The sequence below is a fragment of the Pristiophorus japonicus genome, chromosome 7, assembly GCF_044704955.1.
Source record: "Pristiophorus japonicus isolate sPriJap1 chromosome 7, sPriJap1.hap1, whole genome shotgun sequence".
In the NCBI taxonomy this organism is placed as follows: Eukaryota; Metazoa; Chordata; class Chondrichthyes; family Pristiophoridae; genus Pristiophorus; species Pristiophorus japonicus.
Window position 1 is genome coordinate 60,438,999 of NC_091983.1, and position 16,732 is coordinate 60,455,730.

Below are 16,732 nucleotides of genomic sequence, written 5' to 3' on the forward strand. Positions count from 1 at the left end.
CCCTCGGGTTAAGATGCTCCTGAACCAGTGTACACAGCTCCTCATATGACTTATCTGTGGGTTTCACTGGAGCCAGAAGATTCTTCATGAGGCTGTAGGGCGGTGCCCCGCAAACTGTAAGGAGGACCGCTCTCCTTTTTGCAGCGCTTCCTTCTCCGTCCATAAGAACACAAGAACATAAGAATTAGGAACAGGAGTAGGCCATCTAGCTCCTCGAGCCTGCTCCGCCATTCAACAAGATCATGGCTGATCTGGCCGTGGACTCGGCTCCACTTACCCGCCCGCTCCCCATAACCCTTAATTCCCTTATTGGTTAAAAATCTATCTTTCTGTGATTTGAATACATTCAATGAGCTAGCCTCAACTGCTTCCTTGGGCAGAGAATTCCACAGATTTACAACCCTCTGGGAGAAGAAATTCCTTCTCAACTCGGTTTTAAATTGGCTCCCCCGTATTTTGAGGCTGTGCCCCCTAGTTCTAGTCTCCCCGACCAGTGGAAACAACCTCACTGCCTCAATCTTGTCTATCCCTTTCATTATTTTAAATGTTTCTATAAGATCACCCCTCATCCTTCTGAACTCCAATGAGTAAAGACCCAGTCTACTCAATCTATCATCATAAGGTAACCCCCTCATCTCTGGAATCAGCCTAGTGAATCGTCTCTGTACCCCCTCCAAAGCTAGTATATCCTTCCTTAAGTAAGGTGACCAAAACTGCACGCAGTACTCCAGGTGCGGCCTCACCAATACCCTGTACAGTTGCAGCAGGACCTCCCTGTTTTTGTACTCCATCCCCCTCGCAATGAAGGCCAACATTCCACTCGCCTTCCTGATTACCTGCTGTACCTGCAAACTAACTTTTTGGGATTCATGCACGAGGACCCCCAGGTCCCTCTGCACTGCAGCATGTTGTACTTTCTCCCCATTCGTATTCTCGTCACCAGTTATTGTGTTCCTAACACAGATGAGGCTGCACACAGGGAGGTTAAAGTAACAGTGACCTCAGTCTTTAATAAGATACTCCAGAGTGAGGAACAGGTGTTAGGGGCAGGCTTATATACAGTGCTCCCAAGGGATGCTGGGATTACTTGGGACTTAAGGGGATGAGCTCCCTGGTGGTGGAACATCGGAGTGCATGCTTTACAGATACATAACAATTACAAAATGCTGAGGTACAGAGGGATCAGGGGGTCCTTGTACTAAAAGTTAGCATGAAGGTACAGCAAGTAGTCAGGAAGGCAAATGGAATGTTGGCCTTTATTGCAAGGGGGATGGAGTATAAAAGTAGGCAAGTACTGCTACAACTGTACAGGGTGTTGGTGAGATCACACCTGGAGTACTGCATACAGTTTTGTCTCCTTATTTAAAGGAGGGACATACTTGCATTGGAGGTAGTTTAGAGAAGGTTCACGAGGTTGATTCCTGAGATGAAGGGGTTGTTTTATGAAGAAAGATTGAGCAGGTTGGTCTTGTATTCATTGGAGTTTAGAAGAGAGGTGATCTTATTGAAGTGTATAGGATTATGAGGGGGCTTGACAGGGTAGATGCACAGAGGATGGTTCCCCTCATAGGGGAATGTAGAACTATGGGACATACTTTCAGAATAAGAGGTTGCCCATTTAAAATGGAAATGTGGAAGAATTTCTTCTGAGGGTCGTGAATCTTTGGAATTCTCTACCCCGGAAATACAGATTTTTGAATGATAAGACAGTCAAGGGTTATGAGGAGCGGGCAGGGAAATGGAGTTGACGCCAAGATCAGATCAGCCATGATCTTATTGAATGGCGGAGCAGACTCGAGGGGCCAAATGGCCTACTCCCGCTCTTATTTCTTATGTTCTGGCCCACTGGTGGCACAGTAAGGAAATCTCATAGCTTCAGGTCAAACATGGGCAACACCTACTGATTAGTCAAGCAACAGTCATATTGGCAGAATCATACCTATACCTCAGATGATGAATCAGTACACCTCCCTGTTGAACACCACTTGGAAGAAGCACTGAAGATAGCAACGGCACAGAAGAGTGACTCAGTAGCATCACTACCGACTGAGCTGGCCAAGTTCTGAAGGACTTAGCTGCCACACTGGGCTTCTGGTAGATGGTGGCTTCGCAGCTGTTTGGACCTCCCGCACAGCCGACTCACCAGCTTTTAAATATAAAAACAGTGCATACACGGATCTTTGAATGGGTTGCGGGGCCCCATTAAGGCCCTGCCAAAAATAAGAGGGAACATTGGATGTCAGTCTTCAGCCAATTCAATTCACTCCACGCGATATCAAGAAATGGCTGAGCGCACTCGATACAATAAAGGCTCTGAGCCCCAACAATATCCTGGCTGTCGTGCTGAAGACTTGTGCTCCAGAACTAGCTGCACCTCTCAGCAAGCTGTTCCAGTACAGCTACAACACTGGCATCTACCCGACAATGTTGAAAACTGCCCAGGTATGACCTGTCCACAACATCTAATTTGGCTATTCACCACCCCATCAGCCTATTTTCAATCATCAGCAAAGTAAGGGAAGGTGTCGTCGACAGTGCTATCAAGTGCCACTTACTCACCAATAACCTGTCCACCAATGCACATTGCAGCATTTGACTGAGTGTGGCTCCAAGGAACCCTAGTAAAATTGAAGTCAATGGGGATCAGAGGGAAAACTCTGGCTGGAGTCATACATAGCACAAATGAAGATGGTTGTGGTTGTTGGAGACCAATCATCTCAGCCCCAGGACTTCGCTGCAGGAATTCCTCAGGGCAGTGTCCTAGGCTCCAAAATCTTCAGCTGCTTCATCAAAGTGAGGATGATCACTGTTCAGTTCCATTTGCAATTCCTCAGATAATGAAGCAGTCCGTGCCCGCATACAACAAGACCTGGACAACATCCAGGCTTGAGCTGATAAGTGACAAGTAACATTCACGCTATATAAGTATCAGGCAATAACCATCTCCAACATGCAAGAGTCTAACCACCACCCCTTGACATTTAACGGCATTACCATTAGTGAATCCCCTAACATCAACATCCTGGGGGGGTCACCATTGACCAGAAACTTAACTAGACCAACCACATAACTGCTGTGACGACAAGAGCAGGTCAGAGGCTGGGTATTCTGCAATGAGTGACTCAACTCCAGACTCTCCAAAGCCTTTCCACCACCCACAAGGCACAAGTTAGACATGTGATGGAATATTCTCGACTTGCCTGGATGAATGCAACTCCAACAACACTCAAGAAGCTCGACACCATCCAGGATAAAGTATCCCACTTGATTGACATCTCATTCACCACCTTAAATATTCACTCCCTCCACCAATGGCGCAACGTGGCTGCAGTGTGTACCATCTACAAGATGCACTGCAGCAACTCGGCAGGGTTTCTTCAACAGCACCTCCCAAACCCGCAACCTCTGCCACCTAGAAGGACAAGGGCAGCAGGCGCATGGAAGCATCATCAACTCCAAGTTCCTTTCCAAGTCACACAGCATCCTGACTTGGAAATATATTGCCGTTCCTTCAACATTGCTGGGTCAAAATCCTGGAACTCCCTCCCTAACACCACACGGACTGCAGCGGTTCAAGAAGGCGGCTCGGCACCACCTTCTCAAGTATATCCTTTCGTAAATATGGAAACCAAAATTGCACACAGTATTCCAGGTGTGGCCTCACCAATACCTTGTATAGCTGTAGCAAGACTTCCCTGCTTTTATACTCCATCCCCTTTGCAATAAAAACCAAGATACCATTGGCCTTCCTGATCACTTGCTGTACCTGTATACTATCCTTTTGTGTTTCATGCACAAGTACCCCCAGGACCCGCTGTACTGCAGCACTTTGCAATCTTTCTCCATTTAAATAATAACTTGCTCTTTGATTTTTTCTGCCAAAGTGCATGACCTCATACTTTCCGAGTAGGTTGGGCCTCTACTCATTGGAATTCAGAAGAATGAGAAGTGATCTTATCGAAACGTATAAGATTATGAGGGGGCTTGACAAGTTGGATGCAGAGAGGATGTTTCCACTAATGGGGGAGACTAGAACTAGAGGGCATGATCTTAGACTAAGGGGCCGCCCATTTAAAACAGAGATGAGGAGAAATTTCTTCTCTGAGGGTTGTAAATCTGTGGAATTCACTGCCTCAGAGAACTGTGGAAGCTGGGGCATTGAATAAATTTAAGAAGAAATAGACAGTTTCTTAAACGATAAGGGGATAAGGGGTTATGGGGAGCGGGCAGGGAAGTGGAGCTGAGTCCACGATCAGATCAGCCATGATCTTATTGAATGGCGGCGCAGGCTCAAGGGGCCGTATGGCCTACTCCTGTTTCTATTTCTTATGTGCTTATGTTCTCAAGGGCAATTAGAGAAGGCCTTGCCAGCAATGTCCACATTCCATGAATGAATAAATAAAATAATGTTTTTAAAAAGATACACGCAGAATTCAGTGTGCCCAATTGTGCTCACAATTTTCTGGATGATTAAGTTTAGAATTTTAATTGTTCCAGGAAATTATTGTTCCTTAATTTATCCAGTATTTAATTCTTCAAAATGTGAACCTGGTTTCACCAGGTTGTTATTTATAAGGCCACAAAAGATTATATATATCAGTGTACACCTGTCTGGAAAATCATTTGTTTCTTTTGCAATTAATCATATTTTCCAACAACCCTTTGAGTGGTATTTCTCATTTGGCAAGATTACCATTTCACTTCAGGAGGAAACTTGTTTAGACACCTCCATACTGTAAACTGATCTTAACATTCTCATGATGGTAATGATACATTGGTAGGCTGATTAAATGAAGAAGATTAGCATGGTTGGTATCGCCTTCATCGTTCTTTGAATTATGAACTTTTCAGATAATCTACAGTCACATAAAACACACACTTTCAAATGACTGGCTAACGCATACGGTCTACACTTGCACATGAAAAGCGGTCACTTAGGGAAAGCACTGGAAGGTTGCTGCTGCCTGTAGAACTGTAGAGAAGAGGAAAATTAGAAGGGAGGAGGAGGAGGAATCCGATGTATCTGCAGTCATCCATAGAAAATCTGTGTTTCTTCCTAAATAATTTTGTATGGTGCACTTTTAAGGGCAGTGCATCCAAAACAGACTACAGTGGAAAATATTTTCTTCTCAAATGGAGCAGTTTAAATAAATTAGAAAATATTTATATTAAATAGGTAGCAAATTACTGATGGTGTATTAAATGTTCATGTGAAAATATATGATTACAAAGATAAAACTTAAATAGAAATGGCTCTTCCATTAGACTGTCTATAGTTGGATAGATGTTTGCCAAATTGAGATGTTTGCAGAAATTAACATTTTTGGTTCTTAAGTACTTATTTGTGGTCCTCATTATTCAGCCAAAACTGATGATATGTCTTTGTGAAAAAAGAGTGCACATAAATGAATTGATGTTTCTGAAAAAGAATATCTTAACATAAACCTAATGGAATCCAGACTGCTAAATAGTGTACAGAGAGCTAGAAATCTGATAGCGTGGGAAAACAGGTGGTGTTATAGAATCATAGAATGGTTACAGCACAGGAGGAGGCCATTCGGCCCATCGAGCCTGTGCCGGAATGTTTCTCCTGGGTGTCACCGCAGGGCAAGGCTAACTCCTGCCAATAAAAAGAACACCAGCATCTCCGTTATTTTGGTGCTGCACGTTGATTTAAATGATCGGAGCGCAGAACGTACTGTGCAACACACTTTTTCAGGCGGTACTCTCAGCAGGCGGCCCAATGTAGCGTGGCCATGGTGTCCCTGGAGCAAGGCAGCTTTTGTCTTAAAGCTAGCCTGTCATTTTAGAAAGCAGTCTCAAGCCCTTAAAGGGGAACAGCCTTCTAAAATTAAAATAATAAAAAGCATTTAAAAATAGGCAGTCTTTAGCCCTTGGAGGTCAGTTGCAGTCTGAAAAAAAAATAAACATTAAAATTAATTCCAAAATACAGTCTTCAGCTCTTAAAGCTGAACTGCCTTCTGCACATAAAAAAATGGTGAAAATGTGCTTCATCACTAACAAAATTGGCTCAACAAGCCAGGGAAAGGACACCTAGGGTCTGGCACGTAGCATTCCAGCTTTGTGCAGGGGATCATCACTGGAAGAGAGATCTTCTACCTACAGGGGCCGGAGGCCCTCCAGAAATAACGATGTGGGACAAGATCACCAAGGCTGTCACTGCCAGCAGCGTCTCCCCCATGACCTGGCTTCAGTGCCCAAAGAAGTTTCATGACCTCAGACCACTGGTCAAGGTCAGTAAATGTATCTTCAAATGCCGTCTGCTACCAACTGCACCACGAGTCTCACACACTGCTCAATGCATGACCCCCTTCCCACCCCCACCCACACACATCACTCACCTACCAACAATCTGCACCAAGCACAAGGCACACCTCACATTCCTAGTTTCACATCACTTCCTTTGGGTGCTGGCCATTCTTGGCAGGGGCATAGCTGAGCCCATGGCCATTAGCGGAGCTGAATTAAAACAAGATGCTGGTATCCTCATATGTTATCCTCCTTCCCCCACATCCCACAATATCTTTTAATTTACAAAGTGCGCACGTTTGTAAGCATGCAGCTCTTGTACCACAACTCCACCCTTGTGCCTTCCTCATTTCACATACCCAAGAACTTCAGCCTGCCCAGCCAGTGGTTGACCAAGAAGAGTGAGAGTGAAGAAGAAGATGAAACACCATCACTCGATTTGACACACCCAGCCACCAGCTCCTCGAGGTCGTCCTTCAAGGCCATCTGCAGTGTCTCCCACTGAAAGTCAGCAGCTTTCCACTAGCCATGCTGCAGCCACTGGGTAGCACTGCATGACATCAGTAAGATAGGCAAAGACACACGCAAGATAGTCACTAAGGGAATGCACATGGTTGATTAGTTGATTTCTTGTCATATTGGATGCATATATGGATAAAGTTGGATTGGAAAGTTTGCTTTGTGGTGGCTTTTATTTCAGCATTGTTGCCTAGAGGACGTTGTGATGGTCAGTAACAGAGGGAAGGTAAGGTGTGGGACAAATGTTGAAAGACCAAATTGGGCTTGTTGATACTGGTACTGCAGGCAGGTGATTCCATCCCGGATATCTCAGCCAGAAAGGGACTGTGTGGGTTGCATCCTTCCTTCTGCATCCTCCTCTTCTGCTTCTTCCTCTTCTGCTCTTCCTCTTCCTCTGCGAGCAGTTTGTCGGCTTTGCTGCCTCTGCTTCATCTCCATGTGTTCCTCAGGACTGTGAGCAAGTAGTCTTCTCAGAACTCTGTTTCTCTCTCCACAGATGCTGCCTGACCTGCTGAGTATTTCCAGCATTTTCTGCCTTCTCAGAGGCCTTCCTTTATCATCTAAAGTCTTGCAAGCATCCAGCAGTGCACTCTGCACACTTTAACAGCTTTTTTAATGTATTGCACCAAGCCACTACTTCAATAAAATATTTATTAAAAAGTTCAAAAGCTGAAATCAAAGCTTACCTGAAAGATGTGTGTGTCCCTTTAAGACGCATTGACAGCATCTCTGCAGGGCTGCCTCAAGCATGTTTTTCTGTGCGCACTTAAGACACAGCGTAAAGGAGAGCAAGAATCTCCAAAATAGCAGTCGTGGCATCAAACTAGGCGTCACGATCTACTTATTTAAATTTGAGATGCCTGCGCTGTCAAAGACAGTGCTATGACCCTTACCTAAATGGCAGCCACTGTGTCCCGCACCAGAAGTGAGGCGTCCGCCAATTTTTCAACAAAACCAACCTTAGCGGGAAATTTCTAAGCCATAAAGTTTAAACTCAAACGGATCAATCTTTCACCTTCCGTGCAAACGTTTTTGAGTGGTATAAAGCAGTTGCCTATAGAGATTTGTTTAATTACATAACTGTGAAAAGGTTACATTTGTATAACATTTTCTTAAAGAAGCGATTCTAGGGTTATCCCTATGAATTTGCCTAATTTACAAAACCAACCTTTTCTATTTTCATTGATAAGATTGTAAGCTGGCTCATGTTGTAAGTGGCTCATGTTGTGCAAAGAGCATTAGCTGCACCAAAATAACATTACCAAGCCCAATGAAGCAAAAACACGCTCCTTTGTACTTGTTGATATATATATATATCAATATTCTGAGAAATTGATGCTATTAAAATTGAATTATTTCTAAGGGCAATTCTAAGGATTTTCTGTGTCTTGCAGGGTTCCTTTTCTATTTGTGGTTTTCCTTTTGTCAATGAATGTATTATGAAACTAAAGACTTCCTGAACATGCCTGCCGCATTTGACCTCATTTCAGACCTTTGAAGTTACTTTTTTCAAGACTCAAACTGGCTAGAAATAAACTTAGAAGCACAAACCCTAATGTTATATTTATTTATCCAAACTTTATTTCAAATGGATTTTGATCAGACTCAAACTTAACTAAAATCTAATCAAGACCTGACAGTATGTCCATGCTAATTCTTAATGCTGTAGCTTTCTTGCCGGATGGCTGCTACTATGAAGGAGATGTGAACTCACGACTGAATCGTTTCTTCACCCCCGTACTATCTACCACATCTATATGCGCCATCTGCTGTCTGTTCCGTATGTTTATTTTAACACAATACCAAAAATGTTTCTGAATGTTCAACGTTTGATGTTTCCACATATGTGGTGAGTGCGTGAGCATTGTACACAAATATAAACCAGCAGCACAACCAGAAAACTTAATTGAACCTGCACTTTTGTTTTACATACTGAGTCTAATTGGCAGAGCTAGGCTTTGGAGTAAAGAAGAAACAGTCTACTCTTCTTAATTTAACTTAATTCAGATTACCTGGAAATACAATTGTTTAGCATTCAATTCCCAATTTGCTATGTTATTTGCATTGTTTAATTCACATTATTGGATGATTCACTTTTTAGCACAAAACATGACTATTATCAGGAGGAGACGGAGACTGAGGTCATCATTTTAACAAGCAGCAAAATTTGAGTCACAAAGTGATATAGTGTTGGTAGAAAGTACTACTGGACTGCAGTCGATGCTTCTCTGATTTAATCGGGGAGGATGGGGGTGAGGGTGTGGGTTGGTGGGGGATGGGGGGTTGTGGGGGTGGGTGGGGTGGGGTGGTGTGGGTTGGTGGGGGATGGGGGGGTGTGGGGGGGTTGTGAGGGTGTGTGGGTGGTGGTGGGTTGTGGGGGTGGGGGTGGGGTGGTGTGGTGGGTGGAATGGTTGTGGGGGGGGAGTGGGTGTGGGGGTGGGTGGGGGTGGGGGTGGTGGGGGGGTGTGGGGGTGGGGGTGTGTGGTGGGGGGGTGGGATGGTGGGGGGGTGGGGTGGTGGGGGGGGTGTGGGGGTGGTGGGGGGAGTGTGGAGTGGTGGGGGGGTGTGGGTGTGTGGTGGGGGGGTGGTGTGGGGGTGGGGGTGTGTGATGGGGGTGTGTGGTGTGGGGGTGGGTGGGGGGGTGTGGGGAGTGGGTGTGGGGTGGGTGGGGGGGTGTGGGGAGTGGTTGTGGGTGGTGGTGGGGTGTGGGGGTGGGGGTGTGGGTGGGGGGGTGTGGTGAGTGGTTGTGGGGAGGGGAGTGGGTGTGGGGTGGGTGGGGGGTGTGGGGAGTGGTTGTGGGGGGGGAGTGGGTGTGGGGTGGTGGGGGGGTGTGGTGGGGGTGGGGGGGTGTGTGGGTGTGTGGTGGGGGTGGGGGGGGAGGCATGAGCCAATTTTAATGAAAGGTGAAATGTTTGTTTTTTGATTGTTAAGGCCTTACAATTTAGGTCTGAAATTATACCATGGGTTACGAGCAAACAGATGCTAATGCATTCAATCAATATCCTCTATCTGCTATTTTAATGGAGGTATTAACCCTTTGAAAATAACCAAGTTAGTGCCTCTGCTAAAATAAAAACCACATTAACATTCTTTCCCTAATATTCCTTGGTGTAATTTCAGAGCCTTTTGCTCCTGTGTTAAAATGTGCCAACAAAAACATTGCTTGTAAAGGACGGTTAAGCTCTATTTAAAGGCCGAACAACGTAAACAAATGCAGCTTGGTGTCAGTGTGGAGGGGCAGGTGAATATAAAATATATTTGATCACTAACAGGCTCTGAGTTTGTTGTAAGAAGAAAGAGTAAGATTTCATAATTTCAACAGGACACTGATAGAATTGAATGTAATAGAAACATAGAAAATAGGTGCAGGAGTAGGCCATTCGGCCCTTCAAGCCTGCACCACCATTCAATATGATCATGGCTGATCATTTTTGCAACTTTAGTATCCCATTCCTGCTTTCTCCCCATACCCCTTGATCCTTTTAGTCGTAAGGGCCACATCTAACTCCCATTTGAATATATCTAACGAACTGGCCTCAACAACTTTCTGTGGTAGAGAATTCCACAGGTTCACAATTCTCTAAGTGAAGAAGTTTCTCCTCATCTCGGTCCTAAATGGCTTACCTCTTACCCTTAGACTGTGACCCCTAGTTCTGGACTTCCCCAACATCGGGAACATTTTTTCTGCATCTAACCTGTCCAATCCCGTCAGAATTTTATATGTTTCCATGAGATCACTTCTCATTCCTCTAAATTTGAGTGAATATAAGCCTAGTCGATCCAGTCTTTCTTCATATGTCAATCCTGCCATCCCAGGAACCAGTCTACTGAACCTTCGAGCACTCCCTCAATAGCAAGAACATCCTTCCTCAGATTAGGAGACCAAAACTGTACACAATATTCAATTTGTGGCCTCACCAAGGCCCTGTACAACTGCAGTAAGACCTCCCTGCTCCTATACTCAAATCTCCTAGCTATGAAGGCCAACATGCCATTTGCCTTCTTCACCACCTGCTGTACCTGCATGCCAACTTTCAATGACTTATGTACCATGACACCCAGGTCTCATTGCACCTCCCCTTTTCCTAATCTGTCACCATTCAGATAATATTCTGCCTTCCTGTTTTTGCCACCAAAGTGGATAATAGTCAAGTTGGCTGAATTGGTCCTTTAGGGCATAATAGGACAATTGTTTACATTTATCTACATTATACTGCATCTGCCATGCATTTGCCCACTCATCTAACTTGTTGAAGTCACCCTGCAGCCTCTTAGCATCCTCCTCACAGCTCACACTGCCACCCAGCTTAGTGTCATCTGCAAACTTGGAGATACTACATTCAATTCCTTCGTCTAAATCATTGATGTATATTGTAAATAGCTGGGGTCCCAGCACTGAACCTTGCAGTATCCCACTAGTCACTGCCTGCTATTGTGAAAAGGACCCGTTTATTCCTACTCTTGGTTTCCTGTCTGTCAAAGAGTTCTCTATCCACGTCAATACATTACCCCCAATACCATGTGCTTTAATTTTGCATACTAATCTCTTATGTGGGACCTTGTCAAAAGCCTTTTGAAAGTCCAAGTACACCATATCCACTGGCTCTTCCTTGTCCACTCTACTAGTTACATTCTCAAAAAATTCTAGAAGATTTGTCAAGCATGATTTCCCTTTCATAAATCCATGCTGACTTGGACCGATCCTGTCACTGCTTTCCAAATGCGCTGCTATTACATCTTTAATAATTGATTCCAACATTTTCCCCACTACCGATGTCAGGCTAACCGGTCTATAATTCCCTGTTTTCTCTCTCCCTCCTTTTTTAAAAAGTGGGGTTACATTAGCTATCCTCCAATCCATAGGAACTGATCCAGAGTCTATAGAATGTTGGAAAATGACTACCAATTCATCCACTATTTCTAGGACCATTTCCTTAAGTACTCTGGGATGCAGACTATCAGGCCCTGGGGATTTATCGTTCTTCAGTCCTATCAATTTCCCTAACACAATTTCCTGACTAATAAGGATTTCCTTCAATTCCTCCTTCTCGCTAGACCCTCGGTCCCCCAGTATTTCCGGAAGGTTATTTGTGTCTTCCTTAGTGAAGACAGAACCAAAGTACTCGTTCAATTGGTCTGCCATTTCTTTGTTCCCCATTATAAATTCACCTGATTCTGACTGCAAGGGACCTACATTTGTCTTCACTAATCTTTTTCTCTTCACATATCTATAGAAGCTTTTGCAGTCAGTTTTTATGTTCCCTGCAAGCTTACTCTTATACTCTATTTTCCCCCTCGTAATTAAACCCTTTGTCCTCCTCTGCTGAATTCTAAATTTCTCCCAGTCCTCAGGTTTGCTGCTTTTTCTTGCCAATTTATATGCCTCTTCCTTGGATTTAACACTATCCCTAATTTCCCTTGTTAGCCACAGTTGAGCCACCTTCCCCGTTTTATTTTTATGCCAGACAGGGATGTACAATTGTTGAAGTTCATCCATGTGATCTTTAAATATCTGCCATTGCCTATCCACCGTCAACCCTTTAAGTATAATTCGCCAGTCTATCCTAGCCAACTCACGCCTCATACCATCAAAGTTACCTTTCTTTAAGTTCAGGACTCTAGTCTCTGAATTAACTGTGTCACTCTCCATCTTAATGAAAAATTCTACTATATTATGGTCACTCTTCTCCAAGGGTCCTCGCACAACAAGATTGCTAATTAATCCTCTCTCGTTACACAACGCCCAGTCTAGGATGGCCAACTCTCTAGTTGGTTCCTTGACGTATTGGTCTAGAAAACCATCCCTTATACACTCCAGGAAATCCTCCTCCATCGTATTGCTACCAGTTTGGTTAGCTCAATCTATATGCAACTTAAAGTCACCCATGATAACTGCTGTGCCTTTATTGCACGCATCCCTAATTTCCTGTTTGATGCCAATCCCTACCTCACTACTACTGTTTGGTGGTCTGTGCACAACTCTCACTTGCGTTTTCTGCCCTTTGGTGTTCCGCAGCTCTACCTATGCAAATTACACATTATCCAAGCTATTGCGTTAATCTCTTTAACCAGCAATGCTACCCCATCTCCTTTTCCTTTCTGTCTATCCTTCCTGAATAATGAATACCCCTGGATGTTGAGTTCCCAGCCTTGGTCACCCTGGGGCCATGTCTCCGTAATCCCAATTACATTATATCCGTTATGGTTTTTATACTCACAGTACAGGTACAACAGAAGTAGCTTATAAAACCTGAAAATTTCATAGTTATGAATGCACTCAGCTAAAATAATTTGTGGCTTTATTTTTTCTAAAAAATCCTGGATTTATATTTTCCTTGAATATAATCATCCTCCATATTCAACCTCAATATAGAATCATAGTATAATAAGGAAGGAGGCCGATCGAGTCTGCATCGGCTCTTTCGAAAAGCAATCAAAGTAGTCCCACTCCCCTGCTTCTTCCCCATATCCCGGCCCATTTCATCAACGCTTGCTTGTAACTGTAAAATTGAAAAATGGGAAATAAACAGGTTTAGTTATTATCAAAGAACTTTAGAACCAATTTTATCAGAGTTTTAAGAACAAAACAGCTGAACCCAAGGGCACAACAATAAATGCAAGTTGTACTGTCCTTGATTCAAAATAGACTGTTGATCATTGCTGAAGGGTCAGCCCCTTTAGCAGTGTTAGAATATTTGTACTTGCAGTGTCAGGCTATTTATATTCACATTTCCTAACCATATGCCAGCAATTATTCCCCACATTATTAAAATGTCTAAAAATAGTACCACTCACTACCACATAGAGTGATTGAGGTGATTGGCGTAGATCCATTCAAGGGGAAGCTAGATAAGCACATGAGGGAGAATGGAATATAAGGAAATGTTGATAGAGTGAGACAAAGTAAGGTGGGAGGAGGCTTGTGTAGAGCATAAACACCAGCATAGACTTGTTGGATTGAATGGTCTGTTTCTGTGCTGTAAAATTATGTATAATTCTATGTAAATTAGTTCAAAATTTGTTAAACTTTGATAAGGCATGTCCTACCTGGGCTCCCAAAACCTTGCTTGATTCTGGAAAGTCCCTTTGACATAAAAATTGAGGATAATAGTGACCTTCATTCCCACTGGCAATACAGTGCAGGTGATCAACTAACTCTTCTTGGACCAGATGACAGAACTTAGCCACAATCTCCCTGCTGAGCCCACGTCTACTTGTGAACTGTTTATCTATCAAGTAGCTGTCTCTGTTGGGATAGACCCACTGCATGGGATAGTGTGTGCTGTGAGCCTTGCACCTCCGAGGATGTCTGCAGTCCAAGGCTGTTCTTCCCCTTCTGCTGCACCATGAGGTACTAACGATTGCTGCATGTATACTCTATGTTATTCATTTTGTCAGTGTAATACTTGGGAACAGAGGACAGCCCCAGTCCGGGAGCGGAGGACAGCCCCAGCCCGGGAGCAGGGGAGAGAGCGTGTGTGGTGGTGATTCCAGCCCCTGTGTCCTGCCCTGTACTGCAGTCTCGTGACTTGAGTCTCCCACTGGACCACCTGCGGCGACTGTGAAACATTCTGCAACAAAAAAAAAAACATTTATTAGAAAAAGGGGCAGTTAAGTGTCTGGAGTGTCCCCCAGAATTGGGGGGCACTTGATCTAATGTTTATTTTGTTCCCCCCCCAAAAGAGTTGAAACATTCTGCCCGGGGCAGCATCGAACAGGCCGAAGGGACTCCGGCGCCGGCGCTGAACCGGCTGAAGGAACTCAATTTTTTAAACTTTTAATCAACTTTTAAGCTTCTTAAACAATTCGGGAAAACTTTAAAATTTTTAATCAACTTAGAGAACTTTTTTTCTTTTTTTTCTAACTTTTAAACAACTTGATTGAATTTTTGTCTTTTTTTTACTTTTAAACTCTTAAACTTTTAAAACAACTTGGAAACCTTTGGGGAAATTTTTAACCTTGGAAGAAACTTTCCAAAACATCCCTCGGAACCCCAGTGGACAGCTGACCTTCCTAATGTCTGCCTCCCAACCAAGCCTCGGGCCATCTACCATCAATGGCGCTACTTGGCGCTGAGCTTGCAGCCAACACTTCACCATAGGCAATTAGGCTTATACAGCAGTGCCTGGTCTCCAGTCGTCTTGGACCCGCTTGCCACTAGACCAAGACCTTGCTCAGCTAAGCCCGTGTGGTTGCAGTGTGCAGCGGCTACCCCATGTTAAAAGAACTCACGCACAGACATCTTCCACTTCGCTAATATGAAGTTCGGGACCTGGAACGTCAGGACCCTCATGGACAATTTGAACAGCAACAGGCCGGAATGCCACACCGCCATAGTTGCCCGGGAACTTAGACGTTTTGACATTGACATCGCCGCCCTAAGTGACACCCAGCGGGCAGGGGAAGACCAGCTCAAGGAACATGGTGGAGGTTACACCTTTTGCTGGAAAGGAAAAGCAGAGGAAGAACGCCACCTTCATGGAGTCGGCTGTGCCGTCAAAAATGAGCTGGTCGACCGCCTCACAGACTCCCTCTATGGGGTTAACGAATGCCTCATTACTCTTCGCCTTACCCTATCCCGGAACCAATGCGCCACAGTCATCAGTGCATACGCCCCAACACTCGATGCAACGGATGAGGCTAAAGAGGGTTTTTATTCCAACCTCGAGACAGCCCTGTCCCCTGTCCCCACGGGCGACAAATTGATGCTCCTAGGTGACTTTAATGCCAGGGTCAGCAAAGACACAGCCCTCTGGGGAGGCGTGATTAGCAGAGAGGGGGTAGGGAAAGCCAACTCCAGTGGTACCCTACTCCTGACAAAATGTCTAGAACATGAACTCCTCATCACCAACACCCTGTTCCGTGAGAGGGACAAATACAAGGCATCGTGGCAACACCCTCGCTCCAAACACTGGCATCTGCTCGACTATGTCATCATCTGAGCCAGAGATCGCAAGGATGTGTGCATCACCCATGCCATGATAGGAGCTGACAACTGCTGACGGAGCACCGCCTAATCCGATCCATCATCGATATTAACATAGCCCCATAGCAGAGGGGACAGCAGAAGCAGTGCAGCAAAAAAGTTAATGCCGGGGCACTTAAAGACCCAGCTAAGAGAGCCCTATACAGCCAGCGCCTCACAGCTAATCTGGCGTGCCTTGATGATCCTGAGATGCTGAATGGCCACAGCACTTGGTCTGCCCTCCAGGTCTCCATAACCAGTGCCTGTGAAGAGACATTTGGATACACAACCAGAAAACACCAGGACTGGTTTGATGAAAATGATCAGGAGATTCAAGAACTAATAGATCTTAAGCGTAGAGCATTTCTGAGCCTCAAGCAACACCCCAACTCAGGAGCTGCAAAGAAACGTTACAGATGGCTCAAGGCTGAGGTCCAATAAAAAAAACAGGACCTAAAGAACAGGTGGTGGATGGAGAAAGCACAGGAGATACATCAACTTTTTTTTTTTTTAATTCGTAGCCAATCCAATTCTTTGTCAAATCACAAACGCCAGAGGTCACCTTGCACACGCCAAGGATCACTCTGCGCCAATGCTCTTAGCCAAAAGGCCTAGAGCCACTGCACCGTTCCTGGAAGTACTGCAATACCAGGTTCGTGCCATGGAGGTGGATGGGTCAGGTCCCCCACACACCTCCGTGGAGGTGGATGGGTCAAGCCACCCCACCCACCTCCTATTTCCAAAAAAGCAAGCATATACCTTCCTGATCCAGGGAGAACCACCTTGGGGCTATGGTGGTTACTCCCCTGTCAGGTCAGTTACGCATGATCTTAGCCAAAAGGCCGAGAAGCGAGATACAACAACTGGCCGACAGCCACGATATGTGAGAATTCTTCATTGCAGTCAAGGCCACTTACGGTCCAAACTTCCATGACCCCACCCCACTCCTGACCAAGAACGGGGAAACACTCATCAAGG

At 44.8% G+C, this 16,732-nt stretch overlaps 1 pseudogene; it reads right to left on the bottom strand.

Annotated features, from left to right (window-relative positions):
* Positions 1-16,369: 16,369 nt before the first annotated feature.
* On the bottom strand, positions 16,370-16,608 carry LOC139267585 (U2 spliceosomal RNA; annotated as a pseudogene).
* Positions 16,609-16,732: the final 124 nt, after the last annotated feature.